At 50.4% G+C, this 14,595-nt stretch overlaps 1 protein-coding gene and 1 non-coding gene across 10 annotated transcripts in view; both read left to right on the forward strand.

Annotated features, from left to right (window-relative positions):
• Positions 1–14,595, forward strand: part of Iqsec1 (IQ motif and Sec7 domain ArfGEF 1) — a 334,707-nt gene that overhangs the window by 279,121 nt on the left and 40,991 nt on the right. The gene's annotated exons all lie outside the window — the stretch shown is intronic.
• LOC118580931 lies at positions 3,836–3,999 on the forward strand. The gene has a single exon (XR_004944592.1). It is a non-coding gene; the product is annotated as a U1 spliceosomal RNA (small nuclear RNA).

Here is a 14,595-nt window from a genome sequence, read left to right on the forward strand (position 1 = left end):
TCCCCAGACTGTGTCCCTGCCCTCCATGGGGTCCCAGAACCAGCTTCAGGCTCTGGGTCACAGGTCCCTGCTGGGGAAAATGGCCAGAAGCAACCAGAGGGCAGACACTGCCCCTCCCCGTCCCACCCCACCAGCTGCTGCTCCTGCCAAACAGGTCCTGGGCCTCGGGTCACGTGTCCAGCCAGCGCTGACTCTGGCACTGGTGGATTAAGCAAGGGGCTCAGGGTTTGACTCCTGCTGGCCTCTGACTGGGCAGAGGGCCGGGAAAGCTCAGCTGCAGGGGCACAGAGGCTCCTCGAGGCTACTGTGGCCACCTTTCAGCAAGAGGCCCCACCCAGCACTGGACCCAGGTAAGGAAAACTGATGCCCCGCCCAGCTCTGGGTGCTATCTAGAAACTGAACTATCTCATCCCAGGCTCTTTTTATTTAAGTGTTTGGGGAGCTGGGAGGTGACTCAGAGACTCTGGCCTTCAGCACTTACTTGCTTGGTCTTAGTGCCTGCCAGAGTTTACACATGGCACAGGATTTCTACCTATCAACCCATCTTTCCAAATGTGTCCTCTTCAGTGGGAGAGTCTGGCCCTGAAGTTCCTCCTGGGTCGGTGGTCAGTTCCCGACCTGATAGGACATAGCCCACTGTGGGGGAGAAAAGCAGCCTTCATTTCATCTCCAGAAGAGAGGAGGAAGGGCTGAGGACTAGGCATATCACTACCACCTCTTCTCTTATCTTACCAAGTGAGGAAGACCCACCTATTTCACAAATATGGAAACTGAGTCTCCAAGATATTCCTCTGCACCCAGCCCCTCCCAGCACTTCAGTGCCCCGCCCACAGAGCCCTGTATGTTATAGGCTCTACTACTGGTCCTCAGTGGATTTCCTGGGGTGTGCGACAAGGGGGGCAGTTTCTCTAGTGCAGAGAACCCAAGGTTTTGGGAAGAAAGTCAGAGAAAAGCCAGCACTTTGGATCGCATTCAGTCATATGCACAGCCCTCCTCACAATGTGCAGTTAGCTTCAGCAGCTGGGATTGACTTGTAGGGGTCACAGTGGTGCCTACCTTAGTGTTTGATGCTCAGGGACTCTGAAGTGATACGATGAAGAATGCCCTGAGACGCTACACCCCTCAGGCATTCAGTCAGTGTAGGCTCTGAGGTCCCTTCATCTTATGGGGTTCTTAGTGCCTGCCCCTTTCCTTCGGAGCTTTCTGTGTTGTGTGTATGTCTAGTGACCCAGTGCTTGCTAGGAAGTATATAGATCATGGTCAAGAACTCCACCTTGGAAAAGTGTACAGAGGAGAGTGTGTATGCCCCTCCCCAGAGCAAGTATGAAAAGCATTTTGGGGTACCTGTCAGGTATATGTTGATCAATCACCATGGCTCTATTTTTTAAAAGGACCTTTGTCAGCGTGTTGTGACTCCATGTCCGCCCTCTCTGAACTGGGCCCCTGGTGGCCACCTCCCTCCAGAAGGCACACAGATTGTCAACTCTGGCACCAGATTGTCCTCGTCAGCAGGGCTGGAGGGAGGCTGCAGCCTGGCACGGGGCAAACAGCAGGAATTGTGAACAGGAAGAACGGCTCCTCTGTGCCCAGTAAGGCCCCCGGGCAGAGACTAGCCCCCTACCCCACCACAGCTGATTCTGGGTTTAGAGTCGGGGTGGGGGTGAGGCCCAGGGACCTGGCTCAGGCCCAGCCTGGCTGCCAGCTGGCCACTGTGTGACCTTGAGCCAGCTCGGGCGACTGTCCTCCAGGCTCCTGACTCAGTAAGGAGCTCAGGCTGTGTGGCAGCTGCAGGAATCGGTGGCTGTGTCCTCTTGAGGAGCCAAGCAAGCCGCATGTCACCTGAGCCACCAGGACTGAGATCTGTGATGTGGGAGTGGGGGTTATTTGCCTTCAACAGTTAATTGCTTACAAATACCTTATAGGTTTTTGTGGCACACCAAGAGGAGACTGAAGGCAAAGCTAAGCCTGGCCTTAGTAACATCTCAGCCTGTAAGCTTCCTATCTCTGTCTATTTCCACATCTCCCAGAGGGCTGAGGCAGGGCTTTATCTCACCTCAAGTCTAAGAAGGGAAGGCAGCAGGTGGCTGCACAGGGCCACAGGTCATATGTATTTGTTAGTCCTCACCTGGACTCCCTGCTTCCTCCAAGAAAAGCAATAGCCATTGTTGGCCTGGGGAGGGGGCAGGGACCAGAATTCACAGCCATTCAGTGGGCCAGAACCTCAAACTCTTCCACTGTTCAGAGGCTGGGTTTGTGCACCCACACAAGGGCAGTGGAGGCCTCTACTCCTTCCCCTCCCTGGGCCTGAGGTCTGCATCCACCAGAAGAGGACCTTTGAGCCTTCACAGAGGAACCCTGGGAAAGCGCCTTGTGAACTCTGCAAAAAGAGATGTGCAGATCCCAGCGGCATCTCACTTCTGCCCTTCCTGGCTGTGCACCTGGTCAGGCCGCTTCTGTGGAGATTACAGCCCCCTGTTTGTCCAGCCAGAGCATGCAGAAGCCCTCTCGCTTCTGCGCTTGTCCCAAGGGCGGGACTTCCGTATTCACGAAGGTGTGACGACGTGGACAGGGACACAAAAACTTGTTAACAGCCAGTAGCACTAAACCTGTGCTGAGCCTAGGGACGAGTACACAGACAGCCTACCCTTATTCAAAGAAAGGGCGTCACTCAGGAGCTGAGGTGAATGACAGGGGACCCATGAGGAAATGAGTAACCCATATTTCCCCAAAGGAGCTGAGGCATGAAAGTGGGTTTGGGATTCTTTGGGCCCTAAGGCTGCATGCTTCCCTGGGCTCAATCACAGTCCGCAGGCTGGGCCAGCCAGGCTGCAGTTCCCCAGCAGGGCAGAAGGTGGCACCAGCCTCCAGCGGTAGTGAGTAGTCCAGCCTATCAGGCTTAGGACAGATGGGGTTGGAGACTACTCTCTTCTGACTGGATAGGCTCCTCTGCCCCTCACCCACATACCATCCCTGAGCCCCAAATGCAGTTATCAGCACTCCATCTTTCATCCCCTTTGGGGATTGTCCCACCAGCTGTGCTCTGGCTATCTTCTTAAGCCAATATCAATTTGCTGCCAGACCTGACCTGGAGAAGGCTGGTAGAACCCCTCTTTTGCAGGCGGTGGAGGTCAGGAGCTAGAGTCAGAGTGCCTTGGTTCAGATCCCAGCTTTGCAGACTTTGAGATGAAGTGCTGGTTTCAAGCATGGGGGCCCCAGAGAGCAAGCAGGTGTCAGCCAGGGAGTGCTAAATGTAGCCATGTCATTATATCTATGCCCAGAAAGGACAGGTGGCCACCCTGCTGGAACTTGGTGACCGTGGTCAGGGCCCCCCTCAGTTGCAGCATCAAGGTACTTGGTCCTCTTGCAGGCTGAGCATACTTGGAGTGACTCTTAGGTTCCCAAGGCACCCGGCAGGTGCATGCCAGAGGCTCGGGTTGTGTGTGGTTGGAATGGATGAGATGAGTGGGGGATGAGCCACTGATTCTGCCTCATCCCTTTCTAGACAGGGTCAGATCTAAGTGTCAGTGGGGGCTAGGCATAAGTGAGGCCACGTGGGCTTGGTTAAAGGTAAGAAGATTATTTGCCAACCATGTTTCTCAAGTGTGATCCCAAAAGTTACGAGTTCAAATAATTTTAGAAATAGCTGCTATCTGTCTGTTTCACCTCCCGTTTCTCTCGGTGGAATTTTCTGGAGGCTAAATGCCATGTTGGCTAATGGAATGGCACTGTTGTCTTTGTGTGATAAAAGGATGGCTCTTAATTTTTGATATGGGAAATATTGATAGCTACAGCTCTCGTGAACAATTTGCAGATCCTCAGTAAAGAGGGAAAAGACATACTTACCTGGCAGGGGAGATACCATGATCACGAAGGTGGTTTTCCCAGGGCGAGGCTTATCCATTGCATTCTGGATGTGCTGACCCCTGCAATTTCCCCAAATGTGGGAAACTCAACTGCATAATTTGTGGTAGTGGGGGACTGTGTTCCTGCTCTCCCCTTAAGAAGAAGAAAGGAAAAAAAAGAGTGGAAAGAAAGACAGTCATGGTGGTACAAACCTATAACCTCAAACACCTAGGAGACTGAGGCAATAGGAGTGCTGTGTGTTCAAGGCTAGTCTGGGCAAAATCAGTGTTTTTATAAAATAAAAAAATAAAAATAAAAAATAAAAGAGGAGCTTAAGACTGAAAAGTTTGAACACTTGCCTATATTGGAAAAAATAAAAATGTATGAATACTTGATAGGAAAATGACAGATGATTAGTTATTTCAACATGGGACAAACAGGAATGGTGGGAATTACAGTACTCAGCCACTCACAGGTCCCAGTCTTGATTAGGTACCAGGTTCCCGTGACTAGGCAGGTGGCTAGGCACCCCGGGTAGTCCAGGCTCTGTGATGAAGCCCTCAGTCCAGCCCAGCTGAGCCAGTGCCAGATGCTGGCCTGGAGTCTCAGGATCTCCTATGTAGGAGACTCTGCAGGCAGTATCAGAAGTCAGAGACCTGGATGTCCCTGTGGGAAGGGTGAGAGCAGGTCTGAAGTATGTGACCTCCCAGGCTACCCCTGGGATGAGCGCCAGGTGCTGATGAGGCTGCCACCTGGTGGTCAGTGATTGGAGGTTACTGTCCAGAGCTGGTTCCTGGTTCTTGCCTGGCTTCCAAGCATGTGCAAGAAGACTTGAAGGATTCCAGACAGCACCTCAGAAGTTCCCCACAAATGTAAAGAACAGCCCCATATGAGAACCTTTTATCCAAGCCTTGTGTTTCTCACTTATATAATGTTTACTTACATGGTTAAGTATTCAAAATATACCAGAGGACACTGCGGGATGTCCCCTCCTCCACGATGAGGACTGCAGCAAAGCTTGTCATTTCCAGCGGCCTGGCTCTCTCCTCTAGACTTCACCCATCATGGCTCAGCTTCTCATGTCTTATTCAACTTCCATGTTTATATAAGCTAGTATATGTAAGTATTGTTCGTCTTTCTTTTGCCTTGCTGGAGCTGGGCTCCTGCCTCACCCGTGCTAAGCAAGTACTCTGTTGCTGAGTCCCACAGCCCCACCCCACCCCCATTTTTCAACATAGACTGGCATGAGAACAGACACCACCTGACACCTTGTGCAGCCCACTGTTCTCGTTCAGCCCTAGGATGTAGGCATTATGATGTGGAAAGGGTTTGAAGTTCAGAGAGGTCCTTCATTTGCCCAAGTTGTACAGCTGGAAGACAGCAGAGCCAAGGATCAAAAGCAGGGCTGGCAGATGCCAGGTGCCCCTCTTGCTGGTTGTATCCCACACAGCCTCACTCCAGAGCAGCCCTTGGAGTGGATGTGTGGTCTTGTTTACCCCCCACTACGGTGGCCCCCACTCTGCTTCTCTGTGGTTGACACTTGCCTGAAATAGATCTGTTGGGGCAAAGAGGGGGACAATGAGTCTGAGTCCCACCACACGTAAAAGGCAGATGCAGGGGTGGGGGTGAGGGACATTGCTCGTTTTCTCTCTCTTCATCTCCTGTCTTCCCATCACTTTCCAAAAGAGTTTTGTCAGGCAGCAGAGCCTTGGCCCCGGCTTCCCAGGCATAGAAGCCTTGCTTGCTCCTCTAGAGCCTGGGTACCCTGTCCAGCTTTGCCTGGACCAGCTGTACGACCCTGGGCAAGGGACTTAACCTCTTCTCCTCCGTTGCCAGGCTGAATGGGGATATGGTCAAGATTAGCTGAGGTCACAGGTCATAAGCATTTAGACACCTTAGCTTGGGTTTTGTTGTTTTGTTTACTGTTATTTTTGCAGAACACCCCCATTCTGCCCGCCCACCCATGATAAATTTTGCCCTGGAGCCACAGTCTTGGCTTTTTTTCCCTTTTGTTTATTATTCCTTTAGTCATGATTTGAGATGCTGCAGAGATATCCTTGGCCCATGGTTCAGAAGGTCCCATATGCCCTGCTGGAAGAAAGCAGCTCCTTCAGAGGGGCCCCAGGCAGTTGCCACTGCCATCAAGCCTGTGGCATTCCTCATGCCTCCTCTATGGCCACTCTTGCTTGTTCCCACATTAAGAGGTGAGCCTGTGGCCAGAAGACACAGGCAACCCCATGCCTGCCATGGTGGTACTTGTAGCTCTTAGGTGGCTGGGTACTATTGTGTGACCTAGGGTCTTCTGCAGGTGTTCTGGCTTGTCTGAGTCTCCATTCGTCCAGTATTAGGAGAGTCATAGTTACCCTGAGTCTTCTGAGGGAGCACATGCCATATTTTTCTAATGGCAGTGTTGGCTCTGCTGGTTCAATTTTCATCCTATGTGTGGAAGGCAGGTAGTCACCTGTGCAAGCCCAGCCACACACCCTGGGAGCCACTAAAGAGAAAATGCACTAGGAAGTAGCCATTGTCCCGGACCTGTGGGACAGTGGGTGGCAGGCCAGTTAGCCAGGATGGCTCTGTTGTCCGGCTCCTCTCAGTGTCCACAAAAGATGGAATGGTATGGGATCCAGGAAGACAGCGCAGCCAGCCCAGCCTCTCTCCTGACTATATGGTGTACTCAGTGTGAATTGCCAGTAATAACCAGGGTAATAGTCTCTGAGCTGATGCAGCTGGTGGCTGGCACACTGAGCAAACACTGCTAGAAAGCATAAATTGCCTTCCCAGCACTCCAGGGGGTCCAGCCCTGGATATCTTTGCCATTGAACATAAATTACAGTTGATTATGAAAATTGCTAGAGACCAGAAGGGGCTGTGATTTGTGTCACTTGGAAGATGCTGGCTGCAGGAGTTGAGGGGCTCCTTCGTGTATTGGGTGGGGGTGGATCTCTCACTAGCCCAAGGCCGATAGGCTTGCAAGGCTCTTGAGATTTCTCCCTAGCCAACAGCAGGCCTGTGGTTAAATTCTAGCTTTGCACACTGGCTGAACAGCCTAGAGGCAATTAATTTGGCTTCCTAGGGACTCCATTTCTCCATAAACTGAAGAGTGGGTGCTGGGCGTGTTTCAGGGACAGCACAGGCCAAACCAGTACAGACAGCTAGCTCTTCTGGAGCAGTAGCTCTTCTGGGGCCCTGAGTGCTGCTCCTCTGCTTGACCTGCAGGGGGCAGCAGGGGGCTGGGGCAGAGCCCAGTTCTTCCCTGCAGTGGGTATGGGAGGTGGCCTTGGGCGGACCTGATTGGGCCATTTCTTACAGTGCATGGTGTGTGCTCAGATTTCCACTGCTTACAGAGCAGAGTGCTGACGGTGTGAGATTCAGGCTACAGGTGAGCTTCCTGGTGGGCTGTAGACTCCATACCAGGGGAGTCGTTGTCCTCCCACTGCCCTGCCAACCTTCTGTTTGCTTTGAGACCAAGGTGTCCATCGGAGAGGACATGTCTTCAAGTGCCTGTCACCCAAACGGCTTAGTTACCTTTCTTGATTACATGCATAGTAGCATTATTATATGTTCTGTAGCTAAGCTATCATGTACATGTTTATGAACTCCCCACCTGTGTCACATTCTCCTAAACAGGGGTGACCACTGTCTGATGTGCACACCCAAGTGTGTACACACACCTCTTTCTCTTTCTGCCGTACTGCATATGGAGCCTCCAGCCCTGTGCGTGCTGAGCAAATGCTCCACCTCTGAGCCACACAACCCCCTCCCGTTTTTCTATCTCAACATAGTGCTCTTTAGCTTCCTTTTCACTTAGCAAGATTTCGTGAAGGTCAGTCTCTAACAGGTGTGAAAAGCATCCTTCCGTTGGATTGGTGGAGCAGCCTCCCGTTGGCTGGATTCTCCCCCACTTGCCTCTCTCCAGGCGTATAAAGAAGGAGCAGGCTTCTGTAGCAATGTCTGGTTCCATTGATTTCTTAACACACGAGCAGGTACTTCATGCCGCGTATTGCTTGAGGAGAGCTGTTAAACTGACTTTTGACAAAAATGATGCTGATGGCAGCTGGGCCGCTACTGTGAGGAGCAGTCCCCTGGGGATGAGGTGCACCCTGCTGCTGGCTGCCACTCCGAATGCACGTGTGACTCACCTTACTGGCTTGAGGTGGCTCTATCACTTAAATGTGTGTTTCTTCAGGAAAACTCACCTTCTGGGTGCCAGGACCTCTGTGATCAAATTGGAAAACAGGCACCATGTTGTAGAATTGCTGTCAGGCTGATGTGAACTCAAAGAACTGGATGGCACCAAAAACTAGGCATTGTCTCCTCAGCCAGGCAAGCCTAAGCCTCCTGAGGGCAGGCTTGTGTCTGCATCCTAAGAAGCCTAGGCAGAGCATGCATGCCTTGGAGTGGGTGGAGATAATGCTGGGGCATGATCAGTTTCAGAGGTTCATGCCAAATGTGCCGCCGCCCTCCCAGGACCCCACCTCAGTCATTCCCAGCCAGTGTGCAAGGTTCACACTGGTCGAAGTCTTCCTCCCCACTGGGACAAAAGAAGGTGTTGTTTAAATCAATTACATAGAGAAGATTGCAGGGGGAATGTTAACCCACTTAAGAGTGGCTGGTGTCTCAGGAGCCCTTAATGGCATCCATTTGCCAGGCAGGCGCCCCAGCCCTTGTTATAAAGGAACACATCTATTCATTAAGCTAAGGCCGCCAGGCCCAGGCCTGGCACCACCCAGCCAGCTGCTCTTGGCCGTGAATTCAGTGCTTAGGAACAAACCGGCCTGCTGTGCCATGGCTCCTGAAGTGGGAAAATCAAGTGAGATGGTCTGCAGGAGGACAAGCCCTTGCAGCTTTCAGATAGGTTTTTTTTTTTTTTTTTTTTCTAGATTCATTCGATTTCTCTGCCTGCTTTAATAGGCAGGTGAGCCTTTGTTTAGGTGAAGCTGGAAGGAAAGAAATCCATGCCAACAGTGGTCATGGTGTCAGTTGATTTTATCTTGTTTATAAACTTCAGCCAGAGCGCTTACTTTCATGTTGGGCCCTCCTAGCACACTGCACATGGGACCAGCATTTTTGGTTTCTCCTGGCTTTTCTGGAATCTGGGGAGTCCAGAGGGGTGAAGGAATCGCTCAACAATATTTATTGACCACCTACTATAGACAGGGAACAGAGGTGAGCCAACAGTTTCAGAGCCTCACTCTGGTGGAGGTGACCACCAGTAGGCAAGTGCTCTAAGCAAGGTGATTATGGACCAGGATGAACTAATGTATTCATTCCAGAGCCCAGGTATGAAGGTGCAGTGGAACATTTAGCAAGCATACATAGACTTGGGACACCAGCCCTGGGTTCAAAATCTTTACTCACTTTTGCTCTTAACTCTGCCAAACCAGATCTCTTTCCTCTGGGTCATGGTACACTTAGTCCAGGGCCTTCATCCAATAGTATCGGGGACTTGCTTCATGGTTAAGTTCATGATTGGGAGCCAGATGTCCCCAGCTTATCAGCCAGGCACTAGCTGTGTGTCCTTAGGTAACTTTCTTAAGCTCTTGTGTCTCAGTTTATCTGTGAAGTGAAGGCTTGCTGAGGATTCAGTCTGATGGCTTTTGTAAATTGTGACTTGAGAGGTGTAACAGCTCTTGAAGAAGAGAGGTGGAGAGAGGAAAGAGACCAGAGAACCTGTCCAAGATCCAAGATCACGCACTTGACCCTGGTGCTTTGGACCATGCCAAAGCTGTTGGGCCCCCAAGCTATGAGCATCACCACTGTGGGAAGCAGCCAGGTTAGAAAGGATGCATATTCATTCACTTTGCATGCTGGCTGCTTTTGAGTTCTTGCCCTCTGGGAGGTAAGGGTGGAGGATGGGCGGAGCTTTCAGGCTCCCAGGTGCAACCTTGTACTGGCCCTGGCTATGTACCACTACACCTCACAGGTACTTTTGGACTGAAGATGCTATGGGCCTGAGGAACGTGGTGAGGCTGGGGTGGTTGTGGTCATCCTATACTTTCCCTGAATACCTGTGATAGCTCCCTTCTACCACTCACCCAGAAGGGACAAGGAGCTAAAGTGAGTAAGTACTTTTGCTTGTTTGCTGAGGTTGTGGGCACTAGAATTGAAGTGTGCCAGGCAATGTGGTGTGTGTGTGTGTGTGTGTGTGTGTGTGTGTGTGTGTGTGTGTTTGTGTGTATAAAGGACAGCTGGTGGCTGACAGAGGTAGCGGATGTTGGGCCCCTGATCCAGCAGGAAGACTGGCCTTGAGCCATTTCCTTTGTCCTTGGACAAAGACTATAGTTCATATGGCTGTACTTCTGAAGTCACAAGCCCATCCCCTGGGTTCCAGGACTCCAAGACGGTTCATCTGGCCAGGACATCAGGGGACCAGGAAAGTGGGGTATGCTAATAGTTACATGAGGGATATAGGGCACACAGGGTCTCTACCATCACCTTCTTATACCGATGTGTGTCAGGGTAGCAGTGAGCACTGGGGACCTGGAAATGCACAGGCATCTAAGGATATCCTGGAAGAAGAACCTCCTTGGCATCTTTGTTCATGTAGGAAAGCCCTTCTGGTGCCTGGATTGTTTTCCATAGCTCCTAATGCAGGGCCAGCCTTCATGTTCATCTAAACTTTAAAGGCTGCAGAGCAAGAGCCCCTGAGGTTCCCCTTATTCCTAAGTTTATCCTGCTTACCTTTTTTAGGGAGAAAGGGGAAGCCCCCATGTATAGGCTTCTTCTGTCAAAACTGATCCAAGTTTTGAAATGGGAAGTTGGTCCCTGTTGGAAAGACCTTTGTTAAACTGAGGGGAGTGTTTCTGTTCTGAGGAACATATTGCCTGGCAAGAGGTCTGCCTCTGTTCTGTTTCTCCCTGGTTTGGGTGGTTTGTATTTGTTTGGTTTTTAAACAAGGTCTCATGTCATGGCTCAGGCTGGTCTCAGATTCAAAGGTGCAAGAGATCTTGCTGCTTCAACTCCTGAGGAGCTGGGACCATAGCTGTAGCCACTCAAGCTAGCTGTGTGCCTTCTTCACTGCAGCCACATCACATGACTAAGTTGCACTCCGTGCCTGAGTTAGAATGGAGGGTTTTAAAACCATCCACTCTGGGCCATCTGCCGTACTGTCCAGGTTCCTGACTGTGCTACCAAGGCAGTGTGATACTGGTGGACAGTGTGGCCAAAAGTCGGAGTCAATGACAGTGTGTCTAGTACATACCTACACAGTCCTAAGATTCCCTGTTTATAAGAGAGGGTTTGGGGTTCAGGGAATGAATGGCTGCTGAGCTTCCCCCTCAGCATAGAGCCTGGCTGTGATAAGAAGTTTCCAGCAGAGTGGTTAGTCACATGTTAATGATTAACAGGTAGCGGGGCAGCAGTTTGATTCTCTAAAGAAGCTCCAGGTGATCTTCCTGGCCAACTGCAAGATACAGCCAGGTCAGAGCCTCACTGCAGCCCTAGAGATTGCTCAAGGGCCAGCTAGAATTGGGGTCTCTGTGGACCAGCTCTGGTGGGCTTGAAGACCTTGTGTGAGGTTGCTCAATCAACTAGCATTGCTCCAGCCCTTTGCAGCACAAGGTCTTTTATTGACTTCTTCACTGGGCTGTTTTTACAAAGTAATAAGCATGGTTTAAATTTTCAAAGATTTTAAATTGGCCTGAAGAGATGGTTTAGCATTAAGAGCCTGTACTGTTCTTGCAGAGGACTGGAGCTCCATTCCCAGCACCCACGTCAGGTGGTTCACAGCTTACATGTAATTCTAGCTCCAGGGAATCCAATAACCTCTCCTGGTCTCTAAGGACACCTGCATTCATGTGTATGTATCTACACACACACACACACACACACACACACACACACACACACACACGCACACATACACCCCTACCTGAAAAATAATTAATGTTTTTGAAAACTATCAGAGGTCAGACAGTGTAAGACTTCCTCTTTCCCACCACTGTCCCAACCAGGCTTCAGGTGCAGGGGCCAAGGACACTCTGGGATCCCCAAGTCCCCTTCTCATGGCAGCCATTGGTACCTCTTCCTTGTGCTTCTTGTAAATAATGATATGGGAGGGCTGTGATGTGGCTCAGTGGTAGAGTGCTTGCCTACCATGTCCCAAGCCCTAGGTTCATAACATAACAGCATAACAGAAGCAAGCACAATCTCAGTGTCGTGTGGACTGCAGTCCTGTGGAAGCATGTTCATGTTCCTATCTGATGAACCACAACATGTTTTTGGCCTTCATCCTATAATGCTACATATATCTTCCAATGCCCATCCCCCCATCCCTGACAGTGCCACCGCAGCCAGAGCATTTGCAGTGCCATGGCCACTGTCTGTTTAGTGTAAGCTTGCATTGAGGGGTCAGGCAGTATGACAGAATTCATTTCTGAGAATAAGGATTAGGCTTTTATGTGCACAGACTACCTGACCTAGTCTGTTGATTTCATTGCTGTCTTCCCCAACAGTGTTTGCATTCTACTTTGGTAGTTCCTGCCTAGGCACAAGGTCTAGTTGCATGAACAGATTTCACTGAGTGGCTGGGGCGAGTGTGAGTCTCTCCTGGTTGGGATTTAAGATCCTTTTGGGAAGGGCTGGATAGCTTTGCAGGCCACATGTCTCCCTTGTAACTATTTAACTAGTTAATGCAATGAATGAGCATGGCTCCCTTCTAATAAAACTTTATTAAGACAAAGACAGATAGCAGGCTGGATCTAGGTCTCAGCCTGATACATGTAGGGTGGCTGGCTGCAGGAATAGGGCCAGCCCTTCCTCACATCTATGACATAGCTTACTCACATAAGGAGGGAGGTTCAGTAGAGAAACTGGAGTAAAAGGGAGAGGTTCTGACTCAGATGAGGGGCTAGTCTGATGGCTTTCTGGAAGAAGAGACATGGAATCTGAGCCCCAAAGTCTCAGTCATGAACCAAGCAGAATAGGGGGTTAGGAGGACTGAGGAAAGCTTAGCAGTAAGAAGCTTACTATTGCTTTCTGTTGTAAGGGCCGGCAGGAGGGAGGGAGTGGGGGCAGTGCTGGAGAGATGGCCTATGGCCAGGCCACAGGAGCCTCAGCCAGCTGTAGGGAGGAGCTGAGCTTCACCCTGACAGCTTGAGATGTCACATGTCTTGCCATGGAGAGCAGGGAGACTGTCAGAAGCCAAGAGGATGATAATATGTCGGGATTATGGTATCTAAAACAGGCCAAAGCAATCAGCTCAGGACTAAAACCCAGGCCCAAACTGCGGAACAAAACATTCTCATGACTTTGTTGCTTCCTGCATCCCTTAGAGAAGCTCCTATTTATCCCTCAAGGCCTAGTCCAAAATGTCCCCATTATTGTGACCTTTCCAGGAGCAGTAACACCATATTAGGATATACTTGTTACTACAGTGTCTCCTCATCGAGGCCTGGGAAGATGGGCACAGAGTGCATGCTTCTTAATGCTGGGTAAATTTAGACAGCATATTGAATCAAGTAGGGTAGAGATGTCTGATGAGCTAACACTTTGAAGAAATTGAGACTCTGGGGGCTACGAAATTTGTGGAAATGGCAGGAGTAACAACTGATTCTGTTTGGGCTAGTCGTTTCTGCAGAAAAATCAGTGTTCCCCATGTCTCCCAGGCAGGGCTTTCCTTGTTCCCATTCACCGTCATTTGTTAGGAATCTGTCAGGCACTGGAACAAGATTGAACAGTGTTCAGGAAGATGAATTCAGGAGGCAGAGGCATTTGGTTTGCAGGGACTCGTGGCACCACTATGCCACTTGCTCATGGGGAAAGCTCACCTCATCTAAATCCCAGCCTGAACTTTGTTGCCAAGACCAGCCTGGCCGGCTGTGTGCCTTGGATCCAGGAGGAGTGCCTGGAATTCCTGGTGGATCTGGATGGTGAGGCTGGAGCCTGCTTCCCCCGAGTTCCTGGAGCAGGGCCTGGGGAATCCTCTTGATTCTCTTTAGTACCACCTATTTTCAGAGGGCAGCTGGGGCAGAGTTGGAGTTCTCTTCTGGTCTCCCCACAAGCAGCTATTGCAATCCTGTCTCCTGCCACCTCCCTACCTCACCCTAGACAAGCAGATGCCAGATGTGGCCACTGCATCTGTGCATGGGAACTTTTGTAGCCTTCTAAGTGAATGAGGAGTGGTACTACTTCACACTTTTATCCATACCTCCCTAGTGACCACTGGTGCCAGGCATCTTTCAGTGTTTTCATTGGCCATTGGTTATATATGCTTGGCAGCAATGTTCATTCTCATGCTTTGCCTTTTGCTGAAAATCAGCCTTCTTACTGATGAGCAAGATTTCTTCATGAGAGACAGACACTAGAGCATTATCAGATCTGATATGCAAGTATTTCTTCCCTCTCTAAGATCCCTATTTATTTTGATCTAGGGCTCATGGCATAGCCCAGGCTGGTCTTGAACTCAGGATCCTCCTGACTCAGTTTCGTAGGTTCTGGGATTACACAGACTTGTGTCACCACATACAGCCTATGTATTTTTAATATTGCCAATGGATGTGTACAAGATGGCTCCTGCAGCCTCTGCACTCCCCTCAGGAAATAGTCTTGCTGAAATGGTCTTGGGTGTTAAGGGTGGGTGTTTGATTTGTGTATACCTTCTTGCTCTCGCCCTGTATATGTAGGCATTCCACCGGTGGTGTTACTGCACCTTGCTTGCCTTATGTGTAATAGACAAGTATACACTAGGGTATCAGCAAGCTATAAGAGCTTGTAGATGGGGGGAGGAGAGCCTGAGGATATGCCCTCAGC

This window comes from Onychomys torridus, chromosome 3, assembly GCF_903995425.1.
Source record: "Onychomys torridus chromosome 3, mOncTor1.1, whole genome shotgun sequence".
Taxonomy (NCBI): Eukaryota; Metazoa; Chordata; class Mammalia; order Rodentia; family Cricetidae; genus Onychomys; species Onychomys torridus.